The following is a 15,084-nucleotide window of genomic DNA, read 5'->3' on the forward strand; positions in this document are numbered from 1 at the left end:
GGAGAGTGAAACTTAGTTAAGTTTCAAAACCGATGTGACTTCTTCAGAATGGAAAGGAGTTAGAAACAACATTCTCCTTGAGCTGCACAATCTCTTAGACATTCCAAGCACAATCATCGGTTGCTGGCCTGGGTCATAGCATTGACTGTAATGCATGGAAGAGAAATGGCTCGAGGAATGCTGGTTGGGAAAAGATGGTTTTTATGTTGTTGATGAGGGGTAAGAGAAGCAACTGGAACAGATGTGAGGGTGCCTAGAACAAAAGACAAATGGGATTGCTGATGGTGAAAGAGGGATAGAGACATAAAGTGGGTGTACAGTCAATGAAGGTGTGAAAAAGAGAAAATGGGTCAGTCCCACAGAGGGCAAAGTCAAGAAGGCACACATAAGATACAGATAAGATGTGGGACAAGGGACAGAGGAATAAGAAAAATGGAGTTGTGGAATTTTTAGTGAGTCCTTATAGGCTATAGAGTGTCTCAGAGGAAAATAATGTGTAGTCCTTCTGAATGCATTGAGTATGGTGCTGGAAAAACGTGGCAGCATCCCAGGAGCAGAAGAATCGACGTTTCAGTCATAAGCTCTTCATCAGGAATGAGGCTTGTCGGCCGGGGGCTGAGACATAAAAGGAGGGGGTGCTGGGGGTAAGATAGCTGAGAATGCAATAGGTAGATGAAGGTGGGAGACAAGGTGATAAGTCAGAAAGGAGGGTGGAGCGGCTAGATGGGAAAGACAATGGACAGGTCAAGAGGGCGGTGCTGATTTGGAGGATTGGGACTGGGATAAGGTGGGGGGAGGGAAAATTAGGAAACTAGTGAAGTCCACATTGATGCCCTGGGGTTGGAGGGTTCCAAAGTGGAAGATGAGGTGTTCTTCCTCCAGGAGTCTGGTGGTTAGGGTTTGGTGATGGAGGAGGCCCAGGACCTGCCTGCCCTTAGATTTAGATTTAGATTTAGATTACTTACAGTGTGGAAACAGGCCCTTCGGCCCAACAAGTCCACACCGCCCCGCCGAAGCGCAACCCACCCATACCCCTACATTTACCCTTTACCTAACACTACGGACAATTTAGCATGGCCAATTCATCTGACCTGCACATCTTTGGACTGTGGGAGGAAACCGGAGCACCCGGAGGAAACCCACACAGACACCGGGAAAATGTGCAAACTCCACACAGTCAGTCGCCTGAGGCGGGAATTGAACCCGGGTCTCTGGCGCTGTGAGGCAGCAGTGCTAACCACTGTGCCACCGTGCCGCCCTTGGTGGAGTGGGAGGGGGAGTTGAAGTGTTCAGTCACAGGGCGGTGGTGTTGATTGGTGCAGGTGTCCCAGAGATGTTCTCTGAAATGATCTGCAAGAAGCCCTCCCCGATGTGGAGGAGACCACACCCAGTGCAATGTATACAGTAGATGACCTTTGTGGAAGTACAGGTAAATTTCTGTCAGATGTAGAAAGATCACCCAAAAGGATCCTTCCACATCCAACAGACATTTACCTGTACCTCCACCAATGTCATCTATTGTATCTGTTGCACCCGATGTGGTCTCCTCCACATCAGGGAGACAGGATGCCTCCTTGTGGATTGTTTCAGAGAACATCTCTGGGAAATCCCCACCAACCAACCCCACCGCCCTGTGGCTGAACAGTTCAACTCCCCCTCTCACTTTGCCAAGGGCGTACAGGTCCTGGGCCTCCTCCATCGCCAAACCCTGACCACCCAACGCCTGGAGGAACTACGCTGTATCCTCCGCCTTGGGGCCCTGCAAACACATGAGATCGATGTGGATTTCACCAGTTTCCTCATTTCCCCTCCCCCCACCTTATCCCAGTCCTAATCCTCCAACTGAGCACCATCCTCTTGACTCATCTATCAGCTTTCCCATTGATCTTCTCCACCCTCCTCTCTGACCTTCTCCCCCACCTTCATCTACCTATTGCATTCCCAACTACTTTCCCCCACCCTAGCCCCCTCCCAGCCCACAAGCCTCATTCTTGATGAAGGGCTTATCCCAAAACGCTGATTCTCCTGCTCCTCGGATGCTGCCTGTCCTGCTGTGCTTTTCCAGCATCACACTCTCGACTCTGATCTCCAGCATCTGCAGTTTTCACTTTCTCCTGGAACACCACAGACACAGGATGAAAATGCTAGCATGGGAGCAAAGTGGTTTGTTGAAATGGCCAGTGACTGGAAGGTCAAGGTCATGCCTATGGACAAAGCAGAGGGGTTCCCCAAAGCAATTCACCCAGTCTACGTTTGGTCTTACCATTGTTGAGGAGACCACACAGTGAACAGAGACTACAGTTGACTAGATTGAAAGAATTATAAGGAAAACATTGCTTCACCTGGAATGTGTGTTTGGGATCTTGGACAGTGGCAAGGTGAATGGTTAAGTGTCACCATGGCAAGTTGCTTTGGAGAAGCGAGGAAGTCTTTTGAGTGATTGAGGAGTGGACCAGGATGTCACAGTTAACCATCCTTGTGGAATGCTGAATGGTATCCCGCTTGAGGCAACAGAAATAGTGGAGAAAGATCATATGCATGCAGAGACTGGGGGAATGGACAGTGAGCACAAAAGGAACCTTATTATTGCTCTGGGAGGGAAGGGAAGGGGTGAACATGTGAGGTGGGTGAGGCATAGTTTAGAGCACACAGTATGGCACAGCAGGTCAGGCAGCATCTGAGGAGCAGGAGATTCAATGTTTCGGACAAAAACCCATCATCAGAAATGCGAGTCCTCACTTTCGCATAGTTTAAAGTGCGTCAACAATGGTGGGTCTAAGGGGATGGGTGCAAATGTTTCATGGTGTGGTGTTTTTTATAAAGTGGTACATTACTTGTCACCTTTTTCCAAAGGAGGAAGCAGCGAACCTCAGGCTATCCTGACGGGGATAGAGGATTTGCGTATTCATGGTAACAAGGAGGCAGCTAGGACCAGAAAATTGGGAATTGTAAAACTGCGGTAAAGTGTCAGAAGAATTATGAATGTAAATGTGAAGAGTCTGAACCGGGGGTGGGGAAATAGAGTAGGAAGAATTAAGTCAACACGAGCTGAAAGAGCAGCATCCCTGGTGCCATCTTTGAAAGGGTGATGTGCCCCTTGGTGAATACCGACAGTTCTAAGCTGTCTTGCTTAGTCAAGGATTTTTCCTGCAAAGGGAAGGGTGTCACTATGATTCTCTGACAGGTACCTGGAGGTTCTGATCCTGGTAATAAAGGAGAAGAATGTCCTCTTCCTGGAGGACAGGCAGAGGGGGCTGGACCACCAGACCCTGGCAGTCTGGTCAGAGGTTACCAGTCAGTTAATGTTATCTCTACAGTCTGGAAGAATGGCCATCAGTGCCATATACCTTCCCTGCTGTGCCAGGTAAGTACCACATGCTTCTCCCAATCTCACTTTTTCCCACAAAGGATGATGTGTATATGAAATGAGCTGCCAGAGGAAGTGGTAGATGCAGGTTCAGTTATAACATTTAAAGGACATTTGGATATGTACATGGATAGGAAAAGTTTAGAGGGGCATGGGCCAAATGCAAGCAAGTGGGACTGGTTCAGTGTAGGAAACCTGGTCAGCATGGATGGGTTGGGCCAAAGGGCCCATTTCTGCACTGTATGATTCTGTATAAAGCTAATATACAGGTTCAGAAGAATGCGAGATGAGTTTGCTGTAAACCTTGTCCAGTGCCCTATGCTCGAAGGGAGAAAAAAAGAGTATCGGTGTTGAAAACATCGGACAAGGAGAACATTAGCAGAAAGGTTGAACACACTTATTGGGTTAGTCCAGTAGTAGTGGTACCAAAGGTAACTGGGGGACTGTAAGCTTATGTGGGCTTGATAAAGCAATTGTAGAGTAGATAGAGAATGTAATCCACATGATAATTTGCCCAGCATCAGGGATCTGTTCACTATGTTGTCAGGAGACCAGACTTTTTCAAACTCAGATCCAACAACAGCTCAACTGTAACTTAAATGAGATGATGAGCCAAGGTCTATTAATACCCACAGGGGCCTATTTCAGTTTTTATGGGCTGCCATTTGGTGCTTCTTCAAGCTGTGGAATTTTTCAAGCAGTAATGAACAAAATTTGCAAGGAGTTTGTGGAATAGTGTATTATTTGGATGGCATTCTTAGTTCAGCTTCAAGTGAGAAGGCCCATGATGACAGATGGAAGAAAATGTTCCAACTTTTGGAAGATTAGGGAAATAAGGCATGTGCAGTCAAATGTGAAATGTTTTTCAAGAGAATTTGGCTCATAGATTAGAAACAGAGATGTTACAACATCCTAGCATAGTTTTCAAGCAACCAAAAATACACCTCACCCTCAGAATACTTCTGAGCTCAGATCGTTTTTTGGGACTGCTGAACTTTTACAGCAAATTCATAAAAGATGAAACATTTTGAGAGAATGGTACTTTTTACAGCAATCTTGTTGAAGGGCTTTTGTCCGAAACATCGATTTTCCTGCTCCTTGGGTGCTGCCTGACCTGCTGTGCTTTTCCAGCACCACTCTGATCCAGACTCGGGTTTCCAGCATCCGCAGTCCTTGTTTTTACCTAATTTTTGCAGCAAGTTCAAATTCTGTATGAACAAGTGACTATTAAATTAGAAGAATGAGGAGGAATTCTATTAATTCTAACAGAACAAGAGCAAATAGATGCAGGAAGGATGTTCCCAATGGTGGGGTGTCCAGAAAAACCAGCAGTCACAGTCTAAGGATATGGGGTAGACCATTTAGGATGGAGATGAGGAGAAATTTCTTCACCCAGAGAGTGGTGAGCCTGTGGAATTCATTACCACAGAAAGTGGTTGAGGCAAAGACATTGAATGTTTTCAAGAAGGAGTTAGATATAGTTCTTAGGGCTAAAGGGATCAAAGGGCATGGGATGCAAGTGGGAAGAGAGTACTGGGTTGGATGATTAGCCATGATCATATTGAATGGCAGGGCAGGCTTGAAGGGCTGAATGGCCTACTGTCTATGTTTATATCTTTGCTGCCTTCACTCTTAACTTATTCTGTCTTGCTCTTCTGACAATGTGACTAGTGACTTGCAGTTATGGACCAGGCCCAACCGCTCATAATATTTTTATGCAGATAGCCCAGACCGTAACTTTGCTATTGTTTTAGATGTCTTTGCCTGAAGCTGATCTGACTGCCAAGTTTCAAACAAACGGAATTCATTTACAAAATTATGGAATTAAACAGAAAGAAAAGAAAATAGAATACCAGATAATTTATCCTATCCAACCCGACTGACTGTCCCGACTTAATGATGCTGTTCCGAAAATACCCGCAACAGCCCCAATAACACATACCTTAACACAAAAAGTCAAACTGAAACAAACCAGGCTTACAGGTTACAAAGTCAGAAGGGCAGAAGGAGGGAGAGAATCAGCAGCCTGCCTTTACACACACTGCTGTTGAACTGAATCAAAAACTCTAACCTAAATGAAGGCTAGCTTGTATTGTATTGGATTTTCTTGTATTGTCCTGATTTCAGTCATTAGTGAGTGGTGGGTGGTGAGGGAGTAATTTTTGACTTGAGGTGATCTTGTAAAATAGCAAATTAGAAGCCTGTTTTTACATCTTTCCTGATTTCTCCTGAAGTCAGTGGCAGTGAAATTGGAGTGGGATATAAATGGATGACTGTTTTATACCATTTCCTGCTGTGATTATGTAAGCAACAGAGGTAATGAAAAATAGGAAAAGCAACTTTCACCATTTCAGTCTGTTTCTAGTTGTTAAATGTTGCTTTGAATTTCCACTTCAAATGAACATAGATCCATCAGTCTAATCTGAGTCTGTATTATTCTCCCGCATTGCTGAATGCGCAAATCTGAATTTAAAGCCACCATCTCTATGACAACCTTAGTAATTATGAAGTAAGCCCTGGCTTCTGAGAGAAATCTGCTGCAGAATAATTTCAGAGAAGTGAACAATATCCTACTCCTAAACGAATACAAGTGAAAGAAGCTTTTGCTTAGAAGGAAAAAAAATCCCTCATGGTGACAAATATTTTGATAGAGTTTATCTCGGCAGTGACTTTGTACCGACCTGAAAAATGTTTGAAGTTCTGCTTTGCAGCTGTGAGAGTCTATTGAAGATTTTTTTGAAAGCAGCAAATAAATAATCAACAAAGTTATTCTGAAACTTCACAAATCACAGTTTAAGGAACTTAGTCAGCAATGTTGCATTCTATGAAGTAATAAATTAACAAATAGTCAGGAAACCTTTTCTCACTGGTTTTAAGGTAAGATTTAAGGTAAATGGCAAAATACTGAAGGGGAGGTGAAGGAAGTTTGGGCTAGATTTTCCCAGTCCCTGAAGGACGTGGACAATAACAGTTTTTATGAGATGCATGGATGAGTTGGTGGGTCTGGTTCCATGCTGTACATCTCTATGACTCTATGTGCCTTTAAGAAGGATTGTTCTGTCATGTTTCTTTTGAAACCAAGTGTTGCAAACTTAGAGCTGAGCTGACTGCTCTGAGCCTGGCTAGCTTTGTTTTTTTAAAAGTTGGAACAATAGAAGCAGCATGAAGAGGTGGGGTCAAGCTCCCACAGAACCAGGATTTTAGTTTAGCGTTCAGTAGCTGCTGGGGGTCTTGAAATTGGATTTGGAAGCTATGATTCCTATCTCTGTTACAGCTAAAAACAAGGGGCTCTCTTTCTGTTGCTAGAAGTGCATGTGAGGCAATCTATTTTACTGAATTTGCCTTTGCCAAGGGTGTGTTTATGGGCTGTTACTATATTGGCACAGTTGCTGTTTAGGAGTTAAATAATCTATTATTCCGTCAAATTTTCCAATAGAGTTAAGTTATTCCAATTCTTCTTTCATTTGTTCATATTTTAACTATAATGTAAGAATAAAATGTGTTTTGCTTCAAGCCTGGTAGATTGACCAATCAAATTGCATCTGGAATACAATGCCACACACTTGTGTTTAAAAATTAGAAAAAAATTAGATCTAGGCTATCTTCTTAATATATCTTGAGGGGGTTTGGTCTGGTCCGTAATACAGTCAGTTGGGAAAATCTGATGAAAAGTGAAATGGTTGATGTCAAAACAAACAAGTCCAATTTTCCACCAAAGATTTTAACAGCAAGGTAGGACTTGTGAGTGGCAAGAGGCCTATTTGATCTCATCTCATTTATAAGCAGATTGTGGCAGAGAATAACTACATGGGGCCAATTCCCAACATGAAGATCTGAACTAGCCTCTTGATCCTCCAGGCTTTTATCTTGGCCAGCATTCCCCTAGTATCCCAGGACATGCTCCATACATACACAACAAGACTGCATTGCCTTAACTTGCCTTTTACGAGAGACAGAAACAACCAGGCAGCTTGTCAAGGTTAGGAGTGTCAACAGTGATGGGTCAAAGGGATGGATATACTGCTATATGGCACCATATTACATCAATATCAAAGGTGCCAGCCACCTGCATGGCAAACACACTGCAGGTACTTCAGCCAAATGGCCATGTCTTAAACTAAAGGGAGCTGTCCTCAGATATGACAAGTGCAATATTAAAAAAAACCAAAAGAATTGCATACGCTGTAAATCAGAAACAAAAGCAGAAATTGCTGGAAAAGCTCAGCAGGTCTGGCAGCAACTGCAGCGAGAAATCAGAGTTAATGTTTCGGGTCTGGTGACCCTTCTTTAGAACTATTCAACCTGAAAGGTTAACTCTGATCTCTCTGCACAGATGCTGCCCAACCTGCTGTGCTTTTCCAGCAATTTCTCTTTTCGCATGTGGAACTTTTGTCAGTCAGAGGATCTGACAATAGACAGTCAAGAAGTGCGTCTGATCTCAGTCAAGGGGCAGAGACACATTCAGTTGGCTGCTTGGGGTAGCTAGGGTCAGGGGTTCCACATTATTACAATCTAGGCTACCGTCACTCTTGCAGGTCCAATGAAACCAGTTCAGGGTGTTTTGCAGCAAGTCAGTCAGGGAGCTGCACTGATTACATTAGATTACCTACAGTGTGGAAACAGGTCCTTCGGTCCAACAAGTCCACACCGACTTTCTGAAGAGTAACCCACCCAGACCCATAGAGTCATAGAGATGTACAGCATGGAAACAGACCCTTCAATCCAACCCGTCCATGCCGACCAGATATCCCAACCTAATCTAGTCCCACCTGTCAGCACCCAGCCCATATCCCTCCAAACACTTCCTATTCATATACCCATCCTAATGCCTCTTAAATATTGCAATTGTACCAGCCTCCATCACTTCCTCTGGCAGTTCATTCCATACATGTATCACCCTCTGTGTGAAAAAGTTGCCGCGGAGCTCTTTTTTATATCTTTCCCCTCTCACCCTAAATCTATCCCCTCTAGTTCTGGACCGACCGACCCTAAGGAAAAGACTTTGCCTATTTACCCTATCCATGCCCTTCATAATTTTGTAAACCTCTATAAGGTCACCCCTCAGCCTCCGATGCTCCAGGGAAGACAGCCCCAGCCTGATTAATGCACCAAACACTATGGGCAATTTAGCATGGCCAATTCACCTGACCTGCACATCTTTGGATTGTGGGAGGAAACTGGAGCATCCAGAGGAAACCCATGCAGACACAGGGAGAATGTGCAAACTCTACACAGACAGTTACCCAAGGCTGGAATCAAACCTGGGTCCCTGGCGCTGTGAGGCCACAGTGCTAACCACTGAGCCACCGTTCTGCCCATATTTGGGGTTTGGAGGGGGTGGGGAATGGGGTCGGTGGGGTTGGTGGTGAGGGGCATCAGTTAGCATGGGTTAATCTACATTCCAGGCTGAGCCTGTGACTCATTCTGTAAAGCACATTTTGTGCTGACTTCCATATTTATCTGAATTGCAAATATACAATATAAGTTTAAAAATGGCTGCCATGACACTCAGGATCAGAGAGTTAGTGGTTTTGTTTATGTGAGTAATGTGAGGGGTAATTTTGTTAATTAGACGTTATCGAAATATAGGTTTTAGACATTTGTAACTGTAGCACCTTGCATGTGAAATGCATACAGTGAGCAACTGTGCAGGATATAAAACGTGGCCACAAACAATCTTGACCATGTCGTTGGTCATGACAAGTTAATGATGATCATCTCTGTGAAGCTGAAGTAATCACAAATAACCTTAAAATGGCATCTGCAAGCCATAATTCACAAAGATAATACAAACTTGCAGAAGCTGCACAAGGATAGGCAGCTGACTTTCTCACATTGAACTGTAAATATTTACCACCATGTGCAATGTTGCCTGTTTTGTATGACTGATGAGGCAATATTTCAATGTTTCAGTAGTTCTGCTGCATTTAATCCTGCTTGTGCTGAATACGTTAGAAAAAGGATCACTAAGTGAAAGGACAATGTAGAGGCATTCCACAGCCATCCTTGTCAGAATCCTCCTTGTCCCATTGTATTGAGCACTATGTTAAAACATCATTGCATTTGCTGTAAATCCTGACTCCTTGTATTACAAAGGAGTTACAATGACTAATTCCCGCAAAAGTTCTTTGGAACCATGACTGGTGGATCCCACCATGGCAGGAATTATTGTAACTGTGACCACAATGATATGAAGGTGCAGAGAAATGGAGATGTCCCAGTAAGCCCAGGACTAGCAGTAACCTCCAACAGCTGCTGAAATAGCTCCGTATGAAGAGATCACACTAAAGGATCCCTCAGGATGTGGAGGAGGGTCAGAGGTCCAGAATGCTTTGCTTTATTAGTCAGTGTATTGAGTACAGGAGTTGAGAGGTCATGTTGCAGCTGTATAGGACATTGGTTATACCACTGTTGGAATATTGCGTACAATTCTGGTCTCCTTCCTATCAGAAGGATGTTGTGAAACTTGAAAGGGTTCAGAAAAGATTTACAAGGATGTTGCCAGCGTTGGAGGATTTGAGCTATAGGGAGAGGCTAAACAGGCTGGGGCTGTTTTCCGTGGAGCGTCGGAGGCTGAGGGGTGACCTTAAAGAGGTTTATAAAATCATGAGGGCCATGGATAGGATTAATAGACAAAGTCTTTTCCCTGGAGTGGGGGAGTCCAGAACTAGAGGGCATAGGTTTAGGGTAAGAGGGGAAAGATATAAAAGAGACCCAAGGGGCAATCTTTTCACACAGAGGGTGGTACGTGTATGGAATGAGCTGCCAGAGGAGGTGGTGGAGGCTGGTACAATTGCAACATTTAAGAGGCATCTGGATGGATATATGAATATGAAGAGTTTGGAGGGATATGGGCTGGCAGGTGGGACTAGGTTGGGTTGGGATATCTGGTCGGCATGGACTGGTTGGACCGAAGGGTCTGTTTCCATGCTGTACATCTCTATGACTTTATGACTCTATGACTCTATGACCGCAACAAATTATGGATGTCTCAGGACATTGCCACTATACTAACCGATGGAGGGGGACCTGTGACCCACCTGAAGAGGTGGGTAGCCCATCCTATCCTGGGATGACAACTGCTCTGTTCTTTTATGCAATTGAATGCTTCTGAGGATCCACTGGAGTCCTGTGTAGGATCTCGCAACATTTGACCTACAGATGTATTGACACTGTTATCGATGCAGTTTATTCTGGATCACATCACTTCACCTCATTTCCCCGGGATGAGGGTAGTGCTGCAGCCCAGGCAGTAGACCAATGAGTCTAGATTAGAGTGGTGCTGGAAAAGCACAGCAGGTCAGGGCAGCATCTGAGGAGCAGGAAAATTGAAGTGTCAGGCAAAAGCCCTTCCTGAAACATCGATTTTCCTGCTCTTCAGATGCTGCCTGGCCTTCTGTGCTTTTCCAGCATCACTCTAATCTAGACTCTGATCTCCAGCATCTGCAGTCCTCACTTTCGCCTAGTAGGCCAATGAGCCTGGCCTTCCCAGCTTCAGGCCACGATAGACTCTACACACATTGTGTTGGGAGCACCATACCATAATGCAGCTAACTTCATCAACAGAAAAGGATTCCATTCCATGAAAGTACAATTCCTCTGTATTTTTGCTACCACATCTTAGAGGGCTGCGCCAGGTTCCCATGACACCTATCTCCTTGAAAACTCTTGTTTCAAGGGCTTATGAGAATATTTACTGGGAAACAACAGTTACTCTCTGGAGCCATGACTGAGGGCAGGAATAGATACAATACATCCCGTTCTTCAACCAAGGCCATCATGGAGCAGATGATCAGCCCGTCCTGAAGATTAGATTCTGATGCCTTGTTTGGTCTGGGCTGCCTTGCATTGCAGTCCATCTGATTGTGCTGCATATTCCTAGCATGGTGTGCCATGTATAAGAGCTGGAAATGCAGGATCAGCAACAAGCCACCACTGGATTTATTTGGTAACAAAAAGTGTGGCGCTGGAAAAGCACAGCAAGTCAGGCAGCTTAAAACTGAGCAGTTTACAAACCTTCAATTGGGAAATGCTTTAGTTTCTAGTGAATTTCCTCTGGTTTAACTCAGGGCTCATCATTCAGCCTTTTGATGAATTGTCACATTGTATTTTGTCAAAATCTTTAACTGTGTACTTTTGCCTCACTGTAACTGGTCACTTAACAACCAGCTGATTCATTTACTCAACTTGTCTGTTTTTAATAAAGAAATGCTGATGGTAGCTAGCAGAATGCAGCAAAAGCAATATGACGATGTTATAAATATGTGGTCTAATTGCACTCACCTGGAAAAAAAAGGGGAACATACCAATATGCAGGGCTGGGAAAGAACATTGGGATCGAACTATTGGATGGATTACAGGGCTTTTATTACTGGTAACTTTTTCATGAAATTCCTGACCTCAGTTGGATGACGATATTAATACTGATCACACAATACTGCTTTCATTTTGTTTGTAAAAGTCTGTTTGTTGGTGCTCATTGGGATTTACAAACCTGCCGCTCCCCAGAATCACATTTTTACTGAAATGGCCAATTCTAAATTTGAGTCAGTTTTGTGCGGCAACATTTTCTCCTAAGTTAAAAACAGTTGGAAATGTTCTCTTCTAGTTCTGGTGCAGTCTGCATTATCTATTGGATGCACCAGTTATCGAGGATACTTCAGCAGCAATTCCTGAATCTGTGACTTCCATTGGCGAAATGTGCAATTGTAGGAGATACATGGAAGTACTTCCACCTCCAAGTCATTTACTCTCTTGTATTGGACAGACTTTGCCATTCTTTTGTCATCACTGGGTCAAATTCTTGTGACTCACAGTGTAACAGCACTGCACCATCACCAACAGCCAGTCAATAAGAAACCCATCCAGTGATAGCTGCTGGGCTTTCCGTGGTGTGGGTCTATCTTTACCAGGGCTAATATAGAGGCAGGGTCAGTTTGAGATACTTAAGGGTCTCCGATAGGACCAAAGGAAAATGGGTTGCCATCCACATCCCTAGACAGGTCAAGACAGATGGTGGGCAGGCATTTTTCCAGACCCCTTGCCTACAAACACAACGATCGGGGACCATAACATTCTACCCCTGAACTTGGAGGCTTCCAAGCCTCACAGAAGCATGTCCACTATTAGATGTGATTCTGATATTGGAATTAATTTATTAAACAGTCCAGTCTTTGCAAAATGTTACCTCAGAAACCCATAAGGATCATGTTGGTGTGATGCATTTTTGCATACTAGATGCTACATGTATTAACACACAGGACTGTGCTTCATGTAGGCAAAAAGAATTTGCATATACATCGCACCTTAGTAGAGTAGAGAATAGAGTAGATGTTATTTGTCATTTCTACCATTTACAACAGATGCAGTAAAAAACAAGACAGGACCAAGGTGCTACATGGACAACACAAACTACACAATCATACACAGGGCTGCATAAAGTGAATAAGAAGTGCAAAACACGTAAATTACAGTCTAATAAAAGAATGATAATTAATAGACATTGTCGTAGCAGCAATTCGAAGTCGTGCAAAGAATTTCAGATGGGAAAGAGCAGTGTGAAGGAGCCTGATGGCTTGGGGGAAGAAACTGTTGCACAGTCTGGCCGTGAGAGACCGAATGCTCCGGTATCTTCTGCCAGATGTCCAGAGGGGGAAGAGTTTGAGTGAGGGGTATGTGGAGCCTGCCACAATGCTCTTAGCCTTTTGGATGCAGTGTGTGGTGTAAATGTCTGTAATGGAGGGAAGAGAGACCCTGATGATCTCCTCAGCTGTCCTCACTATCCGTTGTAGGGCCTTACAATCCAAGGCGGTGCAATTCCTGAACCAGGCAGCAGCTCAGGGTACTCTCAATGAACCCTCTGAGGAATGGAGTGAGGATGAGGGAGGTGGTGGGAGGTGAGCTTTCCTCAGTCTATGCAGAAACTAGTGACGCTGCTGGGCAATGGAGTTGGTGTTGAGGATCCAGGTGAGATTGTCCGCCAGGTGTACGGCAAGAAATTTGGTGCTCTTCAAGATCTCTACAGGGGAGTCGTCGATGTCCAGTGGAGAGTGGTCACTCTGTGCCCTCCTGAGGTCAACCACCATCTCTTTTGTCTTGCCCACGTTCAGAGACAGGTTGTTGGCTCCGCACCAGTCCGTTAGCTGCTGCACTTCATCTCTGTATGCTGACTCGTCATTCGTGCTGATGAGACCCATTACATTCGTAGCATCAGCGAACTTGCTGATGTGATTCGACCTGTGCAACACTGCACAGTTGTGTGTCAGCAGGGTACTGAGCACACAGTCCGGGGGTTGCCCTGTGCTCAGTGTGATGGTGTTAGAGATGCTATTCCCGGTCCGGACTGACTGAGGGAGGGAGCTATTTAGGCTGAGCAGACTCAGCTTTCCAAACAGGTGCTGAGGAATGATAGTGTTAAATGCAGAATGAAGTCTATCAACAGTAATCTGATGTAGGTGTCCTTCTTCTCCAGGTGGGTGAGGGCCAGATGGAGTGTGGTGGAAATGGCATCATCAGTTGAGCGGTTTGGTCAATACGTGAACTGCAGAGTGTCCAGTGAGGGGGGCAGCAGAGTCTTAATATGCCTCATCACGAGCCTCTCGAAACAGTTCATGATGATGGCTGTAAGCGCAACAGTGTGGTAGTCATTCAGACAGGACGCTGAAAACTTCTTCAGCACGGAGATGATGGTAGCTGTTCTGTGGTTGGTGATGGCCTGCATGTCCTTCCACATGCCTTAGATATCGCCACTGCCCCAAAAGTGGCTGTGTATTCTCTGTGCATGTGCACACTTTGCCTGTTTGATGGCCCCGGTCAGGTTGGCCCTCGCTGTTGTTAGGGCCACCTTACCATCTGCTCTGAAAGCAGAACCACAGGTCCTCAGCAGCGGACACACCTTTGTGATCCTCCACGGCTTCTGGAGAAGTGATGGTCGTGGACACAGTGACGTCGTCAATACACTTTCTAAAGTAGCAAATCATCAATGCCGTGTACTCCTCTAAGTTGATGGAATCAGTAACCCCATGCAGTTCACAGAGTGCCTTCTTAGCTTTAGCACTGGGAGGAATAACACCCTGACTATAAGGACTGTAGTCAATTCCCATGGCAAATAAAATGGTCTGCATCTAACAGTCACAAACTCCACCAGTGATGAGCAGTAACTGGAGACTAACACAGAGTCCTTGCACCATTTTGTGTTGATGTAGACACACAGACCCCCACCCTGAGCCTTACCGCACAGAGCTACATTTCTGTTGGCATGGCCTAGCTGGATGGCAGTATCTGGAATTCTGTCACTGAGCCATGTTTCCGTGAAAACAAGGACACAGCGGTCTCTGAACTCACGCTGACACCTGCCGCAATTGGATGCAGTCCAGTTTATTGTCCAGGGGGCGGACATTGGAGAGTGGAATGGAAGGTAGAGCTGGCCGGCTAGGGTTTGTTTTTAGCCTGGCACAAACTGCTGCATGCTTACCCCGCTTCTGCCTCCTCGCACACTGATTCCGATGACTCAACACCCAGCTACCAGCATCAGGCAAGGCCGAGGACTGGAGGCCTGGTCTCTGCAGCAAGCCAAGGTTATGTAACTTCTTCAGCAGCTGTCTTTTATCAGGGTCATGGAGTCTGCTGCATTCCCTGGGTCAGACATGACTGATCGGAGTTGAGCTGCCTGCTTTGGGGGCTATGTTTGACTGTGAACTGTTCTTGCTGCTTCTTCA

The sequence above is a fragment of the Chiloscyllium plagiosum genome, unplaced genomic scaffold (genome assembly GCF_037043375.1).
Source record: "Chiloscyllium plagiosum isolate Xiang-an unplaced genomic scaffold, Cpla_swu_hap1 HiC_scaffold_5, whole genome shotgun sequence".
Classification (NCBI taxonomy): Eukaryota; Metazoa; Chordata; class Chondrichthyes; order Orectolobiformes; family Hemiscylliidae; genus Chiloscyllium; species Chiloscyllium plagiosum.